At 35.2% G+C, this 16871-nt stretch overlaps 1 pseudogene; it reads right to left on the minus strand.

Moving 5' to 3' along the window:
• Positions 1-1582: 1582 nt before the first annotated feature.
• The window catches only part of LOC101322630 (UDP-glucuronosyltransferase 2C1-like), a 43864-nt pseudogene continuing 28575 nt past the window's right edge, over positions 1583-16871 (minus strand).

Below are 16871 nucleotides of genomic sequence, written 5' to 3' on the forward strand. Positions count from 1 at the left end.
AAATAACATTATCTTATTGCCAGAATAAATGATTTAGCACTATGGTAAATTATTGCTTCGATTACATTAATTAGATTGTAAACAAGGTAGCATTGTGTTTACATTTTTCAAAATATGTACCTTAAAGCATTATAATTAATTATCTCAAAACCTCATAAAATTGAGAAAATATCTTTTTTTGTATATCTCTTTATAGTTAATTCCACACCTAAGAATAAATTTATCTTTATCTTGTTCTTATTTGTGCCACTATTCCTGTAACAAAGAAGATAATTGCCCAAATGATTTATAACTATTCTAAGATAGAGCTATAATTTTAGGCCTCTTAAACTTGAGTTATAAATTTCAAACTCTGTGGTAAATCATTTAATGTACTTGGTTACTACTATGTAATACCATCACAGTTAAATAATATTTTGACCTCAAGGGCAAAACACTGGCAAACATAATGGAAGATAGACTTTTTAGAAAAGAAAGGAAAATATATTCTTTATTTTTATTAAAATTGAACTTGTGTCTTCATGTTTACTGCAGATTTCTGACTGATGCTAGTTAATAAGAAGCCTAGGTACTTGTGCTTATTATAGCTGTCCCAGTACAGTTCATGAGAGGACCAGGGGAAGTGATGGGACAAAGGAAAAGGAAGAAATGGGCAAACTCTTGAGTTTCTGATGGAGAAATCATACCCATAGAAAATAGCATTTCTGAGAAATACATTTTCTTCCCAAAGTATTTGCAGAGTAGCTCTTAAGTAATTTGCTTCTTCTTTTCAAATATGTACATTGTAAGTAAAATTAATGTAGGAAAGAATTAAATAAACTTTTAAATTAATTTAAAAGGGTAGGAATGAAATTCCAATCATTTACTTCTGCTCCATCATATCATCAACCATGCTAACATATGATAATCAGCTAGTTCTCTGAAGCCACGAAGTGTTACAATACAAATGAAGTACTATCATTATTAATATCCAAATGAAGGGAAATCTTCAAATCAAAGACCAAAAATAGTGTTTTATATTCCAAGAGGGACAAAGTCTGACGTGTCATGTGAAAGGAAATTGATGGTGTAAAATCTGCTTTACAGCAGATTAGAAACCCTGACAGTTTCCTGATCTTCCTGACCAGAAGGGCAGCTCTGGCTAGAGTAATATTTTACATTACTTCTTGTCTAGTTCCTTTAGATAATACGCAATAATTCTCATACACTGGACCCAAAACGATGTTATTTAGGAAATAGTCAACATGAGCAGTACTGAAAATAGAATTAATCATTATGTTCCTAAGGTCTCAAACAGCATCTCATTTGGTTGAACTGAAAGAAAGAAACAAAGCACTGAGGCTTTAATGGTAATAACTTCCATGTGTTTAATTGTTTATATTGTCTTTTAAAGAACAGATTAATTTAAACCTTAATTCTGAATCATGTGGCATATTTTTGGGATGAGTCTTTGATCTGTGACTTGATAAGCTGAGGAATGGACAAGAACCTGGGGAAGTAGGAGAGGAATCTATTCTAATCAGTGGCTGGGTTAATTCAGATGGATCCTACCAAAGTTTCCAGCCGAACTGTTAAAAAAAAACTACTCTCTCTTTTTCTTCTTCGCAGTTTTACCAAACTTCCAGCAACAAAACAGGCAACATTTAGTGATCAGGAATATAAAAGTTGCCACGCATGCTAGGAGGAACCCAATCACATAAAAAGAATTGTACTGGTACTAGGTGTAGTTGTGGATGGCTGGCCAAAGGTGTTTGACTCCTTTATGGCACATGATAAACTCAATCCAGAGGAACTGCTCATTCCAGAGGCTTCATAGGCTGATCATGGTGAATTCTTGCTAACTTTATAGCATTCTCTTTATAGCTAAAATTGAATATACAGATAGCAACTTGAAAAATTTGTTAAGGACATGATATACCTAAAACTGTTATATATTATTAAAAGTATATTACATAATTATATAATAAGTTGTGTCATAAATGATATCACCAAGAGTCAGAATGCATATGAAAGTTTGTTTCCTCTTGAGATATTTCTAGATATAGTGGCCTATCAGCTGGAATTTGTTGGATGTTTCATAGTCTCAGTAATGATTGGAGGCAGGGGAGAAAAGAATTTCTAACTGGAAATAGCATTTTGAAAGTTCAGAAATAGGAATGTAGAATATGTAGGTTGAGAATACAGAATTTGGTTTCATTTGATGAGTGTAGTATTGGGAACATGATAGTGACAAGAAGCAGCAATGAGGGGAAAGTTTATGAAAAAGGAACCCTTCCCCCCACCACTCTGCCCTTCCCCAGGTTCTGTCTGGAGTGTCAGTGTTAGCAAGGAGCTAGTCTTCAATAGTAACAGGAAATGGTTTCAGTCTGTGATTTTCATGGCCCTGACATTCCAGATGAAACCAATAAGTTTCATGTGACCGTCTGGGCAAGAAGTGGGCCTGAAAGTGAGTAGATGCTGGACTCTTTGCTTCAATCTACAGAGGGATGCAAGTGCCAGTGTTGAGATAGAACAATGGCAATAGCTAGAACACTAACCCTTCTAACTTCTGTCATGGAACAAAGACCAGACCAAGGTTTGGTTTAAGGTTTTGAATGGCTGATTTAGAAAAAGGATTTCCTTGTATCTGTGAAAGAGTTGAAGGAGGAAGGTTATTCTCCCACACTGAAGTGCAGTCATCATTGATGGCTGCACTTGTAGAAGATAGTGGAAGAGCATGTAGAAAGTTCTGAGGAAGGGAACGGTAAATCAGAAAAACATCAAATCCTTGTTGCTCTTTGGTTTAAAAAAAAAAAAGACCTTTCTTAATACCAAGAATTTAAGGAATAAATACTTCTGAATATATCTCAAGGAAACAAGGAAATAGCAACAAGAAACCCTCTAAGACCCAAAAACAAAATATCTGTCAGATAAAAAATTAATGAAAAGAAAATCCTCCAGGAATAGAGAGACTGCAATAAAAAGAAAGTGCATCATTAAATCCATATAAATACAAAACTAAGGCTAAATGTTATTCGAAATTTTGGTCGTGGACAAAATGTGTACATTGTAAGTTTTGAACATGTTATAATGATAATACAGCAAACAAAAATTAAGATGTGATGTTTAGGTGACATGAATGGGAAGTTTAAAAGTGACTTCATAGTGAAAAGTCATTCTATATTGACCAAAATTGGAAATATTTAAAAAGTAATTATTCTAAACTCTAATGTAAATATTTGTACATAGAATTATAGGAAAATTTTAGTAAGAATTTATCTAATATTAAAAAAATCTCTCCAACCGTGGCAATTCTTTTAATTTTAATATAGCTTTTTTTTTTCCAAGAATATATTTGATTTATTTGAAATACACTAAAATGATAAATATAATCACTTGCTGTTGAGAATATTTTTATTTATTTATAATCACAGCTAATCACTATGCAGTACAAATATCCCTATAACTTATTCACTTCAAACTAAAAGTTTGTACCCTTTGACCAACATCTCTTCACTTCCCAAACCCCTAGACTCTAGTTACCACCAACCTGCTTTCAGTTTCTATGAATTTGACTTTTTAGATTACACATATAAGTGATATCATATAGTATTTGACTTTCTCTGCCTGACTTATTTCACTTAGAACAATGCCATGTTACACAAATTGGCAGGATTTCCTTCTTTCTCTTTGCTGAATAATATTTCTTTACATACATATACCACATCTTCTTTATCCATTTATCCATTGATGGATAATTAGGTTGTTTTTATATCTTAGTTGTTATGAATAACGCTACAATGAACATAGAAATGCAGGTATCTCTTCCATATTCCGTTGTAATTTCCTTTAGATGTATACCCCAAAGTGGCATTGCTGAATGATGTAGTAGTTCTATTTTAAATTTTTGGAGGAAGCGCCATCCTATTTTCCATAGTGGTTACAGCAATTTACATTCCTACCAACACCCTTCTTCACTTCCTCACCAACATTTGTTATACCTTTTCTTTCGTTCATGGCCATTCTAATAGGTATGAGGTGATATTTCATTGTGGTTTTGATTTGCATTTTCTGATGCTTACTGATGTCAACCCCCCTTTCATGTATCTGTTGGCCATTTGTACATCTTCTTTGGAAAAATGTTTATTTAGTAACTCTACTAATTTTTAAATTTTTCTTTACTTGAGTTATATGAGTTTTTATATATTTTGTATTTTAACCTTATCAGATATCTAATTTGCAAATATTTTCTCCCATTTTGTACGTTTTCTTTCATTTTGTAGATCATTTCTTTTGCTGTGCAGGAGATTTAAATTTGATGTAGCCCACTTGTTGATTCTTGTATTTGTTCCTTGTGCTGTCGTTGGCATATCCAAAATATTGTTACAAAGACCCTTGTCAAGGAGCTTTTTTTTCCCTATATTTTCTTCTAGGAGTTGTATGGTTTCAGGTCTTATGTTTAAGTTTTTAATCCATTTCTAGTTAATCTTTGTAAGTGAGGTAAGATAGGGGTCCAATTTCATTCTCCTATATGAGATTATCTAGGTTCCCCAGCACCATTTATTGAAGACACAACTGTTTTCTTATTGAGTATTCTTGGCTCTCTTGTTAAATATTGTTTTACCTTATATGTGAGGGTTTACTTTTGGACACTCAATCCTGTCCATTGGTCTATGTGTCTGTTTTTATGCCAGTACCATACTTTTAGAAGATCTGTAGCTTTGTAGTAGCTACAATTTAGGATTTGTGTTTCAATTTCTGTGCCCCAAAAGGCTTTAGAACCTGGTCACTCGACTCACCCTTTCCTGTTGAGAAACTCTTTCTAGCTGGGAAGTTCCCTCTTGGTGTTGAGTAATGCTGGCTTGGAAATGGGATGATATGGGTAAAATGAAGCTGTCTTCATTCTGTTTTTGTGTGATTATTCTCAGGATTTTTTAGTTCCACAGTGTTGCTAAAATTCCTTAAGTGGACTTTAGAGCTCTCCCAGAGATGTTTTTGTTTATGGGTACTGTCGTGTCTAATTGTCGATCTTTGTCAGGGGACAGGGAGGCTGGGGTCTTCTATGTCTCCATTTGGATCTCACTGTCTCACACTCTTTACTTCACTGTCTTTCTCTTGTTTTCAATTAAAATATACCAATATAGGATGTTTTTAATTAACAAGTAGAATGATCCTATTTTTATAAAAGTATTTCTATCTTTTTTTTCTAGTTATAAATTAGCACGAGGAAATACCTAAAGTAATATTTCTATACTGATGGTTATAGCTGCATGTGGAGAGTTAAGTGATTTTTCACTTTTATTTCTCTATGCTTTTTTAATACTGTCTAAATTCTTTATAGTGTTAACATCTGCATTTTTAAGAGATAAACAATAAGTATTATTAATAAAAATATTTGTGTCTCTTTAACAGCAGCTTAGTTTTCTTTAAATAAATTTAGTATTTCTTTCAGGTTGTAATCTATTACCCAGTAACAGTAGGTGAATCTAAATACTTTCATAGAATTTGAGAAGTGTAAGACAATCATATTTGATGTTAGTTATGTCCTGGTGATTATGTAAAAGTAATCAATTTAACTGAATGAGACAATTTACTCCTTTTAAAATACCGAGGCTTCTCAGAAAAGAATATAGTCTATACTCAGGAAGGGTTGTTAATAACTGTGTTCAAAGTGTTAAGGAGATTGGAACTCGTAATTATGTGCAAATTTAATTCAACAGCTGCCCCTTTGGCTTTTATATGAGCAATATTATCATGCTGATCACCAAACAGGGGAATTACCACCATAGGGACCCTGTGGTAAATAGCTTCATAGATCCCATTGGTTCCACAGTGAGTAATAAAAGCTCTGGCTTTGGGATGACCTAAAAATAAAATATATATCATTAGTAAGAGTTTCAGATACAGAAAATCATGACACCTTTATAAATCATTAATTCAATTAGGTAGCATCTTCTGCATAATTCTGTGCCATGAGGCCATATATAAATTCCTATAGGCTCTAAAGAAAGCAGCAATTAATTATTCCAGGCTAAGCAGCAATTAGTAATTCCAGCAATTAAGTCATTCCACACCTGTGAAAAGTTTGTGCAGAGTTAACCGATGGAGAGCACTTGACGTTGGACAGTTGCTGGGGTGAGAATACTTTAATAAAAAGGAATGGAGGGTTTTAAGAAAACAAACGCTTGCTTTAATAGGGAAAGGGAGTTGAGATGTGCAGGGTTTCAATGTGAGAATGTTGGCATAACAGGCTAGAAAGATCGACCTGGGCAAGTTCATGTAGTACTCTGTTTTAAAAATTGGGTTTTGAATTGATTATAAGTAATTTGAACCATTTATAATATTGTAGATGGTGAAATGGCTTATCAGATTTTTTTTTCAAATAGCTACTGTGGGAAAAGTGAAGAGACGAGGAAGATAATGGATACAGAAAGCCAGGAGGGTGTTGCAATATTCTATACAAAAGATAATGATAGCCTGATGTAAAGGTACTTTCTTTGGCTCTGATTCTGAGGAGGGAGAGATTGTATCATAAACGGAAGAATTATAAATACCATATTTATGTTAGTGCTTGACAAAGATTCCATATTTGACCAAACTCTAGTCAGGCTCCTCTGAACTCTCTTTTCAAGTAGACCCTGATTTGGGGGCTTTTTGTTTATCTCTGCATTGCCCAATTTTAGCAACCATCCTTCTAAAGTCAGTTTAGCTAGATTCTCCCAGTACTGATACCTGATCACTCTTTTGAGCTGCTGCTTCCTCTTTCACCATCCCCCAAGTGATGGCTGATCACCCTGGCCTGCTGTCAACAAGAATCGGATTAGGTTAGTTTTGCCAGCGTCCTCCCTTGACCCTGATGTTTCTTCTAGTGATTTTCCATCCACTGACCTCCCTCTCTGCACTTTGGTTATAAATTTCCCACTTTTCTTTCCGCATGCAGTTTAGTCCAATCTCTCTGTCTTACTGTAAAAGTCCATTGCAGTAGTTACTGTACTTATCATGGTGGTCTTGGCTAAAGTGTGCCTTACAGTCTTTAACAAGTGTCATGAATAAGTTTTTCTTTAACAAGCTCCAGAAGAAATGTGAAGAAGAAATTAAGTTTTTTTTCTTATTTTGAATACAACTTATCTGTTATTGAGTAATCATTCAGATTATTCCTCATTCGTAATTAAGCAAAATTATTTAATTTTGCTTCTCTTTGGTCTTACCCAAGATCATTCTGTGGAATCCATCCATATAGCCAGGTATTTGCTCCTAGTGTTTCTGGTTTCTCTTCCTGTGTATCTCCACAGAACCTGCTAAGACAAGTGCATTTACTCTATTAGAAAACTTTTAGAATCACATCCCATCAGAAGGAGGCAGTTAACTTAGAATTAATCAGGTTTGATGACTCCAGGTAATACACAAGCAAACTGAGGTCCTAAGTGATTAAGTAACGAATGTTTTTAAACCTTTGACACCACAACAGTGTTTTCAAATGCTTGCAATAATCCTAGTCGATAGGCTATCATCATCAGGTTAATTCTAACTTGTAGATGAAGATAAAAGACAATCTGTGTCTGAAACAAGTGTATATTGGTATTACTAGGCCATTCTGGTAAAGTGGATTTTGAAACAAAGTTTTCAGAGGCAAAGGGAAGGAATGTGATTTACGTCACTAAGAAATTGTTAGTGCTTTGATCTTTGTTATATACTTGGTAGTAACTTAGAATCAAGTATTTCCTTTTTTATTATAGTAAAATATACATAATGATGTCTATCATTTTAAAGTATTGTAATTATAGAATCTGGTGGCACTAAATACATCCACAGTGGTGTGTAACGATAAGCACTATCTATACCCCAAATGTTTTCATCTTCCCTACATAAACTCTGTATCATTAAGCAATAACTCCCTATTCCCCCCACTCCCTAGCCCCTGGTACCTCTATTCTACTTTCTGTCTCCATGAATTTGTCTAATCTAGGTATCTGATATAAGTGGAATCATACAGTATTTGTCTTCTGACAACATTATTTCACTTAGCATTATGTCTTCAAGGTTCATGTATATTTTAACATATCAGAATTTCCTTTCTTTTTAAGGCTGAATAATATTCCATTTTGTGTATATATCACATTTTCTTTATCTATTCATTCTGGTATTGTGAACAATGTTGCTGTGACCATTGTTGTACAAATATCTGTTTGAGTCCCTGATTTCAATTTCTCTTCATAAATAGTCAGGATTAGAATTACCGGGGCATATAACAGCTCTATGTTTAACTTAGTGAAGAACAAGAAAAATGTTTTTCAGAGCAGATACATCATTTTGCATTCTTATGAGTATAATAGAGAAGAACAAATCTGATTTCACATTAGATCTGTTTCTTTTACTTTAACCTTTCTGTTCTGTTTCCTGTGTTGGTCATGCTGGCTCTGTACCTTTTGTAAAATAATGTTGCCTACAGCCTAAAATGTACAGGATAGCCTATTCTCAAGGCTCTGACCTTTAAGAGTCCATTAATATAGAGATAAAAGTTGCAGAACAGAAAATAATATTTGTCTTGTTGGAGGTTTACAGGAACATCATGACCTGACCTACTTGGAGAGTGGCAAGAACAAAGTACTGTCCTACACCAAGAAGTTTGCAACAACTAACCACATACCTCTCTTACCTTGCCTTTAAAAGTGCTTTGTTGAAACCCTTTGGAGAGTTCAGGGCTTTCTGGGCACAAGCCACCCACCTCCTTTGTGGACTTGCAGTAAACCTTTCTCTGCTCCAAACTCCTATGTTTTGGTTTGTCTGGACTAACTGCATCAGGTATACGAACTTGCATTCGGTAACAGAATTGTAACGCACGAGGTCCTATTTCTCCACATTCACACCAACCCTTGCTATTTTCCTTTTATTTACTTTTTATAATAGCCATCTTAATGTGTGAAGTGGTTCTTCGATTTGCATTTCCTTAATGATTAATGATTTTGAGCATCTTTGCATGTACTTTTTGACCATTTGTGTATCTTATTTTGAGAAGTATCTATTCAAGTACTTTCCCATTTTTCAATTGGTTTTTTGTTGTTGTTGAGTTATAGGAGTTCTTTATGTATTGTGCACATTAGTTCCTTATCAGATACGTGATTTGCAAAGATTGTCTCCCAATCTGTATATTGTATTTCACTTTCTTGATAGTATCTTTTGATGCACAAAGTTCTGCATTTGATGAAGTCCAATTTATTTACTTTTATTGTTTGTGCTTTTGGTGTCATACCTATGAAATCATAGCAAAATACAATGTGATGAAGTTTTCCCTTAGGATTTTCTTGTAAAAGTATTATGTTTTTACTTCTAAAGTTTGTCTCTGATCCATTTTGAGTTAATTTTTTTAAGGTAAGTGTCCAACTTTATTCCTTTGCATGTGGATATCAAGATTTTACAAGCACTATTTGTTGAGAAGATTGTCCTTTCCCCACTGAATCGTCTTGCATCCTTGTTGAAAATCAATTGCCCATACGTGTGAGGGTTAATTTCTACTTTGTCTTCTATTCCATTGGTTTACATGTCTGCCCTTTTCCCATTACTACACTGTTAATTTACTGTAGGTTCATAGTAAATTTCTAACTTCAGTGTTTGAAAGTGTGAGTCCTTTAACTTTGCTGTTTTTCAGGATTGTTTCGTCTATTTGTGGTTCTTGTAGTTCCATGTGAGGTTGAGGAGTGGATTTTTTATTTCTACAAAAATGCTGTTAGAGTTTTGATAGGCATTGCATTAAATCTGTAGATAGTTTTGGATAGTGTTGACATCTTAACCATGTTAAGTATTCCTATCATGAACATACATAGGATGAGTTTCCACGTATTTAGGTATCCTTTAATTTCTTGCAGCAATAATGTTTTGTGGGGAATTCCCTGGCTGTCCAGTGGTTAGGGCCCTGAGCTTCCACTGCAGGAGGCATAGGTTCAATCCCTGGTTGGGGAACTAAGATCCTGCATGCCACGCAGCACAATAATAATAATAATAATATTTTGTGGTTCTCATCATGCAAATGTTTTACCTCCTTGGTTAGATTTATTCTTAAGTATTTAATTTGTTTTGTTGCTCTAGTAAGTGGAAGTTTAAAAATTTCATGTTCAGAGTGTTCACTGACCCTGTGTGTATGAAAAAAACTGATTTTTGCCTGTTAATCTTGTATTATGCACCTTAGTTAAGTTTGGTTATTATCCTTAGTAGGTTTTTGTGAATTCTTTGAGATTTTCTATGTATAGTATCACGTCATCTGCAAATACACATTGCTTTACCTCTCTCATTCCAATGTGGATGCATTTTTATTTCTTTTTCCTGTGTCATTCCTATGCTAGAACTTCTGGTATAAGGTTAAATAGCAACAGTGAAACAATACAACTTTGTATTGTTCCTGATCTTAGGAAGAAAGCTTTCAGTTTACACCACTGAGTATGACATAAGCTGTGGGTTTTTCAAAAGTATCCTGTATCATATTGAGGACTTCTCCCTCTATTCCTAAATTTCTTGAGAGTTTTCATCAAAAGAATGTTGGATTTTCTCAACTTCCTTTTCTGTGTAAGTTAAAATGATCATTTGTTTGTTTGTTTTTCCCTTCATTATATTCATGTGCTGTATTACATGGATTGATTTACATTTGCTGAACCAGCTTTGCAAAAATAGAATAAGTATCATTTTACTATGGTGAATACTGCTTTCAATATTCTAGTGGATTTGATCTGCAAATCTTTTCTTGAGTATTTTAATGTCCATATTTAGAAATGATCATGGTCTGTAATTTTATTTTGTGGTGTCTTTATCTGGTTGTTGGGAAAACTAGTAAAGTAGTCTTGTTTAGGCTTCAGAGGCAAAAGAAGGCCTCTGACTGACTTGTGATCCTGCCTGGACTGCAGGCCTGCTTGCACACCTAACAATTCTTACTAACAAGTCAAGCAGCAAGTACAATAAGAAAGGGAGTGGGTCTTGGAATTTCTTGAGCCCTGGGGACCTGGCCAGTCCCCTGGGGTCTAGAAAATCTTGTGACTCATATGGTGAAATCAACAGCATTGTTACAGTTGAACCAGAGCTGCATTTTTGCATGCAAACTGATGACATCAGTTTGTGGCCTGGAATTATAAACGGAAGCCCCCAGAACTACAATTTGAAGTTTCACCCCTGAGGTGGACGCACCGCCTGGGACCCTTCCCAGCTGGGACTCCAGATTGCTGTTACTCGGGATTTCCCAGCTGCTGTTTGAATCTGGATGAAGATGTCAGCCCAATCTGGTGATGTATACTCTGTTATGTCTTTCTAATACTTTTATTCATCCCCTTCTAATGATTGTATATTGAAATTAACTTAAATCATCTTCTATTAAAGAAATTAATTAAATCTGTTCAGTTGTGTGAGACGAGTGGGTATTTTGCTGGTGAGTCCAACGAACCTTGAAACTGAAAGCAGGTTTCGGCAATACACAGGCTTTCATATCAGGTAAATCTAGCCTCACAGCATTATATAATGTTTCCTTCTTTTCACTTTTTTGGAATATTTGAAAAGGATTACTTAATTATATAAATGTTTGATAGAATTTGCCAGTGATGCTATCTCTCCAGGACTTTTCCTTTTTGGTAGGTTTTTGATTACTATTTCAGTCTCTTAATTTGATATAGGTCTGTTGAAATACTCTATTTCTTGTTTAGTCAGTGTAAGTAAATTGAGTTTTTCAAGGTATTTATCCACGTATTCCAGGCTGTCTAATTTTTGTTGTGCAAGTTTTGATAATATCCTCTTTTTTTCTTTCAGTTTTGTTGATATATAATTGACATACAGCACTAAGTTTAAGTTGTATAGCATTATAATTTTACTTACATACATTATGAAGTGATTATCACAATAAGTGATAAGTGAATAAGTGAATATCCATCATCTTATGTAGGTACAAAATTAAAGAAATAGAAAAAAAATTTCTTCACATGAGACCTCAAGATTTACTCTCAACAATTTTCATATATAACATACAGCAGTGTTTATGATATATATTGCATTCCTAGTACTCATTTATCATATAACTGGAAGTTTGAACCTTTTAACCACCTTCCTCCAATTGTCCTTTCCCCAGTCCCCTGCCTCTGGTAACCACAAATCTGATCTATTTTTCCATGAGGTTGTTTTTTCTTTTCTGTTTTGAAGTATAACTAACCTACAACACTATGTTAGTTCCTGTTACACAATATAGCTATTTGGTATTTCTATACCTCTCAAAATGATCATCACGATAAGTCTAGTTACAACATGTAAAACTATTGTATAGTTATTGTCTTATTCCCCACACTGTATTTAGCAAAATACATACATATATATGTGAAAATACATGATTATTTTAAGTTGCTGATCTCTTAAGTTCAAGTGCATTTTAACAACCTTGCATTTTTACTTTCCTCACCACACTTACTATTTTTGACATCATAGTTTAAACCTTTTAGTTTCATGTATCTCTTAACTACTTATTATGAGTATACATGATTGTATTACTTTTGTGTTCTAACCTTCCTTCTAGCTTTATATCTGGCTGATTTACTAACTTTACTATATATTTGCCTTTACCAATTTTTCCTTTTGTGATTTTCCTGTTTCTAGTTGTGACCTTTTCTCTCTCACTTAGAAAAGTCCCCTTAACATTTCTTGTACACCTGGTTTGGTGGTGCTGAACTCTTTAACTTTTGCTTGCTTGTAAAACTTTTGATCTCTCCATCAAACATGAATGAGAGCCTTGCTGGTGAGAGTATTCCTGGTAGTAGGTTTTCCCCTTTCATCATTTTAAATATTATATATTGTGCCACTCCCTTCAGGTCTGCAGTGTTTCTGCTGAAAAGTTAGCCAATAGGCTTATGGGAGTATCCTTGTAAGTAACTTGTTCCTTTTCCCTTGCTGCTTTTAAAATTTTCTCTTAATTTTTGCCATTTTAATTGCAATGTGTCTTGGTGTGGTCTTCTTTGGGTTGATCCTGTGTGGGATTGGCTCTGCTTCCTACAACTAGATGACTGTTTCCTTTCCCAAGTTAGGGAATTATAGCTATCATGTCTTCAAATATGTTCTCTGCCCCTTTCTGCCTCTCTTCTCCCTCTGGGAGACCTATAATGCAAATGTTAATATGCTTGATGTTGTCACAGAAGTCTCTTAAACTGTCTTCTTTCTTTTTATTCTTTTTTCTGTTCAACTTCAATGATTTCCACTACTTTGTCTTTCAGCTCGCTGATCGATGTCTCTGTATCATCTAATCTACTGTTGATTCTTTCTGGTGTATTTATCATTTCAGTTATTGTATTGTTCATCTTTGTTTTGTTCTTATTTATATTTTCTAATTTTTTGCTAAAAACTTCTACCTTCTCACTCTGTTTATTTAATCTTCTCCCCAGTTTTTCTGAACATCTTTACAATCATTACCTTGAACTCTCTGTGGGGTAGATTGCCTATGTCCACTTCACTTAGTTCTTTTTCTGGGGTTTTATGTTGTTGCTTCATTTGCAACATATTCCTCTGTTGCCTTATTTCACCCAACTTGCAGTTTTTATTTTTATGTATCTGAAGGTTGGTTACATTTCCTGATCTTGTAAAAGTGGCCTTTTGTATTAGACATCCTATCCATCCAAGCAGTGCACCCTCATCCGGTCACCAGACTTAGATGCTCTAGGGGTACCTGTATTTGGGCTGCCTGTGTCCTCTTGTTGTGGTAGATTGATTACTATGAGCCATTAGCTCTGCTGAAAGTACTCTCCACTGGCCTTTAAGGCCATTGTTTTGGGGGCATGGCTTCCCGGTGCTGGAGCCCTGGTCTGGGGAGCCTAACCAGGAGTTAGGACTATGTACTCCTTGGGGACAGTCTTTGCTAATTTGCTCCCTTGGTGCTATGAGTCTTGACTATACCACTTCTTCATCCCCCCTATCTGTCTCACTGTGCTAAGAGATAAGCTGGGGTATTCTTCTTCTCCCATCTTGGCTACAACTTCTTCATATCCTCTTATAAACTTTTTATTTTTGAAAAGCCTTTAGTAATCTCCCTAGGTTCATTTCTCATTTTAAAATTATTTGCATCTACTTTTTTTCTTTTTCTCTTTGGCAGTTTAGCTAAAAGTTTGATAATTTTGCTGACCTTTTCAAAGAACCAGGTTTAGGTATTATTGATTTTCTCTGTTTTTTTTTTGTTTGTTTGTTTGTTTTGTTTATCTCTGCTCTAACTCCATTTTTTTTCCTTCTGCTATATTTTGGTTTAGTTTGCCTTCTTTTTATAGTTCTTTAAAGTATAATATTAGTATATTGATTTTTAGATCTTTCTTCTTATTTAATGTAGGCACTTGCACCTATAAATTCCTCTCTGAGTCCTGCTTCTCCACATCTATTGATTTGGACTGTTGTGTTTTCATTCATCAAAAAAAAAAAAATTTTCTGGGGGCTTCCCTGGTGGCGCAGTGGTTGAGAGTCCGCCTGTCGATGCAGGGGACACAGGTTCGTGCCCCGGTCCGGGAGGATCCCACATGCCGCAGAGCGGCTGGGCCCGTGAGCCATGGCTGCTGAGCCTGCGTGACCGGAGCCTGTGCTCCACAACGGGAGAGGCCACAACAGTGAGAGGGCTGCGTACTGCCAAAAAAAAATTTCCAATTACTTTTCTTTCCAGATTTTTTAAAAGTTTATATTTTACAATACTTTTACATTTACAGAAAAATTGCAGAATTTCCATAAACCCCACATCCAATTTCTGCTATTACTAGCATCTAACATTAGTATGGTACACTTGATTTTTTTTAAGGTTTTTTTTTTATTCTTGAATTTTATTTATTTATTTTATACAGCAGGTTCTTATTAGTTATCTATTTTATACGTATTAGTGTATATATGTCAATCCTAATCTCCCAATTCATCCTACCACCCCTTGCCCCCATGTCCATACATTTGTTCTCTACATCTGTGTCTCTATTTATGCCTTGCAAACTGGATCATCTTTACCATTTTTCTAGCTTCCACATATATGCATTAATATACGATATTTGTTTTTCTCTTTCTGACTTACCTCACTTTGTATGACAGTCTCGAGGTCCATACATGTACCTACATATGACCCAATTTCATTCCTTTTTATGGCTGAGTAATATTCCACTGTATATATGTACCACATCTTCTTTATCCATTCATCTGTCAGTGGGCATTTAGGTTGCTTCCATGACCTGGTTATTGTAAATAGTGTTGCAATGAACTTTGGAGTGCATGTGTCTTCTTTTTTTTTTTTTTTTTTTGCAGTACGCGGGCCTCTCACTGTTGTGGCCTCTCCCGTTGCGGAGCACAGGCTCCGGACGCGTAGGCTCAGCAGCCATGGCTCACGGGCCCAGCCACTCCGCGGCATGTGGGATCTTCCCGGACCGGGGCACGAACCCGTGTCCCCTGCATCGGCAGGTGGACTCTCAACCACTGCACCACCAGGGAATCCCGCATGTGTCTTTTTGAATTATGGTTTTCTCTGGGTATATGCCCAGTAGTGGGATTGCTGGGTCATATGGTAGTTCTCTTTTTAGTTTTTCAAGGAACCTCCATACTGTTCTCCATAGTGGCTGTATCAATTTACATTCCCACTAACAGTGCAAGAGGGTCCCCTTTTCTCCACACCCTCTCCAGCATTTGTTGTTTGCAGATTTTCTGATGATGCCCATTCTAACTGGTGTGAGGTGATACCTCATTGTAGTTTTGATTTGTATTTCTCTAATAATTAGTGATGTTGAGCAGCTTTTCATGTGCTTCTTGGCCATCTGTATGTCTTCTTTGGAGAAATGTCTATTTAGGTCTTCTGCCCATTTTTGGATTGGGTTGTTTGGTTTTTTTGTTACTGAGCTACATGAGCTGTTTATGTATTTTGGAGATTAATCCTTTGTCTGTTGATTCATTTGCAAATATTTTCTCCCATTCTGAGTGTTGTCTTTTCATCTTGTTCATAGTTTCCTTCGCTGTGCAAAAGCTTTCAAGTTTCATTAGGTCCAAATGTATTGTTTCATTTGTTTATTTCTGTTTTTATTTCCATTGCTCTAGGAGGTGTGTCAAAAAAGATCTTGCTGTGATTTATGTCAAGGAACATTCTTCCTACGTTTTCCTTTAAGAGTTTTATAGTGTCCGGTCTTACATTTAGGTCTTTAATCCATTTTGAGTTTATTTTTGTGTATGGTGTTAGGGAGTGTTCTAATTTCATTCTTTTACAAGTAGCTGTCCAGTTTTCGCAGCACTGCTTATTGAAGAGACTATCTTATATACATTGTATAACCTTGCCTCCTTTGTCATAGATTAGTTGACCATAGGTGCGTGGGTTTATCTCTGGGCTTTCTATCCTGTTCCATTGATCTATATTTCTGTTTTTGTGCCAGCAACATACTCTCTTGATTACTATAGCTTTGTAGTATAGTCTGAAGTCAGGGAGTCTGATTCCTCCAGCTCCAGTTTTTCCCTCAAGATTGTTTTGGCTATTCAGGGTCTTTTGTGTCTCCATACAAATTTTCAGATTTTTGTTCTAGTTCTGTAAAAAAATACCATTGGTAATTTGTTAGGGATTGCATTGACTCTGTAGATTGCTTTGGGTAGTATAGTCATTTTCACAATATTGATTCTTCCAATCCAATAACATGCTATATCTCTCCATTTCTTTTTGTTATCTTTGATTTCTTTCAACAGTGTCTTATAGTTTTCTGAGTACAAGTCTTTTACCTCCTTAGGTAGATTTATTCCTAGGTATTTTATTCTTTTTGTTGCAATGGTGAATGAGATTGTTTCCATAATTTCTTTTTCTGATCTTTCATTGTTAGTGTATAGGAATGCAAGAGATTTCTGTGCATTAATTTTGTATCCTGCTACTTTCCCAAATTCATTGATTAGCTCTAGCA

The sequence above is a fragment of the Tursiops truncatus genome, chromosome 5, assembly GCF_011762595.2.
Source record: "Tursiops truncatus isolate mTurTru1 chromosome 5, mTurTru1.mat.Y, whole genome shotgun sequence".
NCBI lineage: Eukaryota > Metazoa > Chordata > Mammalia > Artiodactyla > Delphinidae > Tursiops > Tursiops truncatus.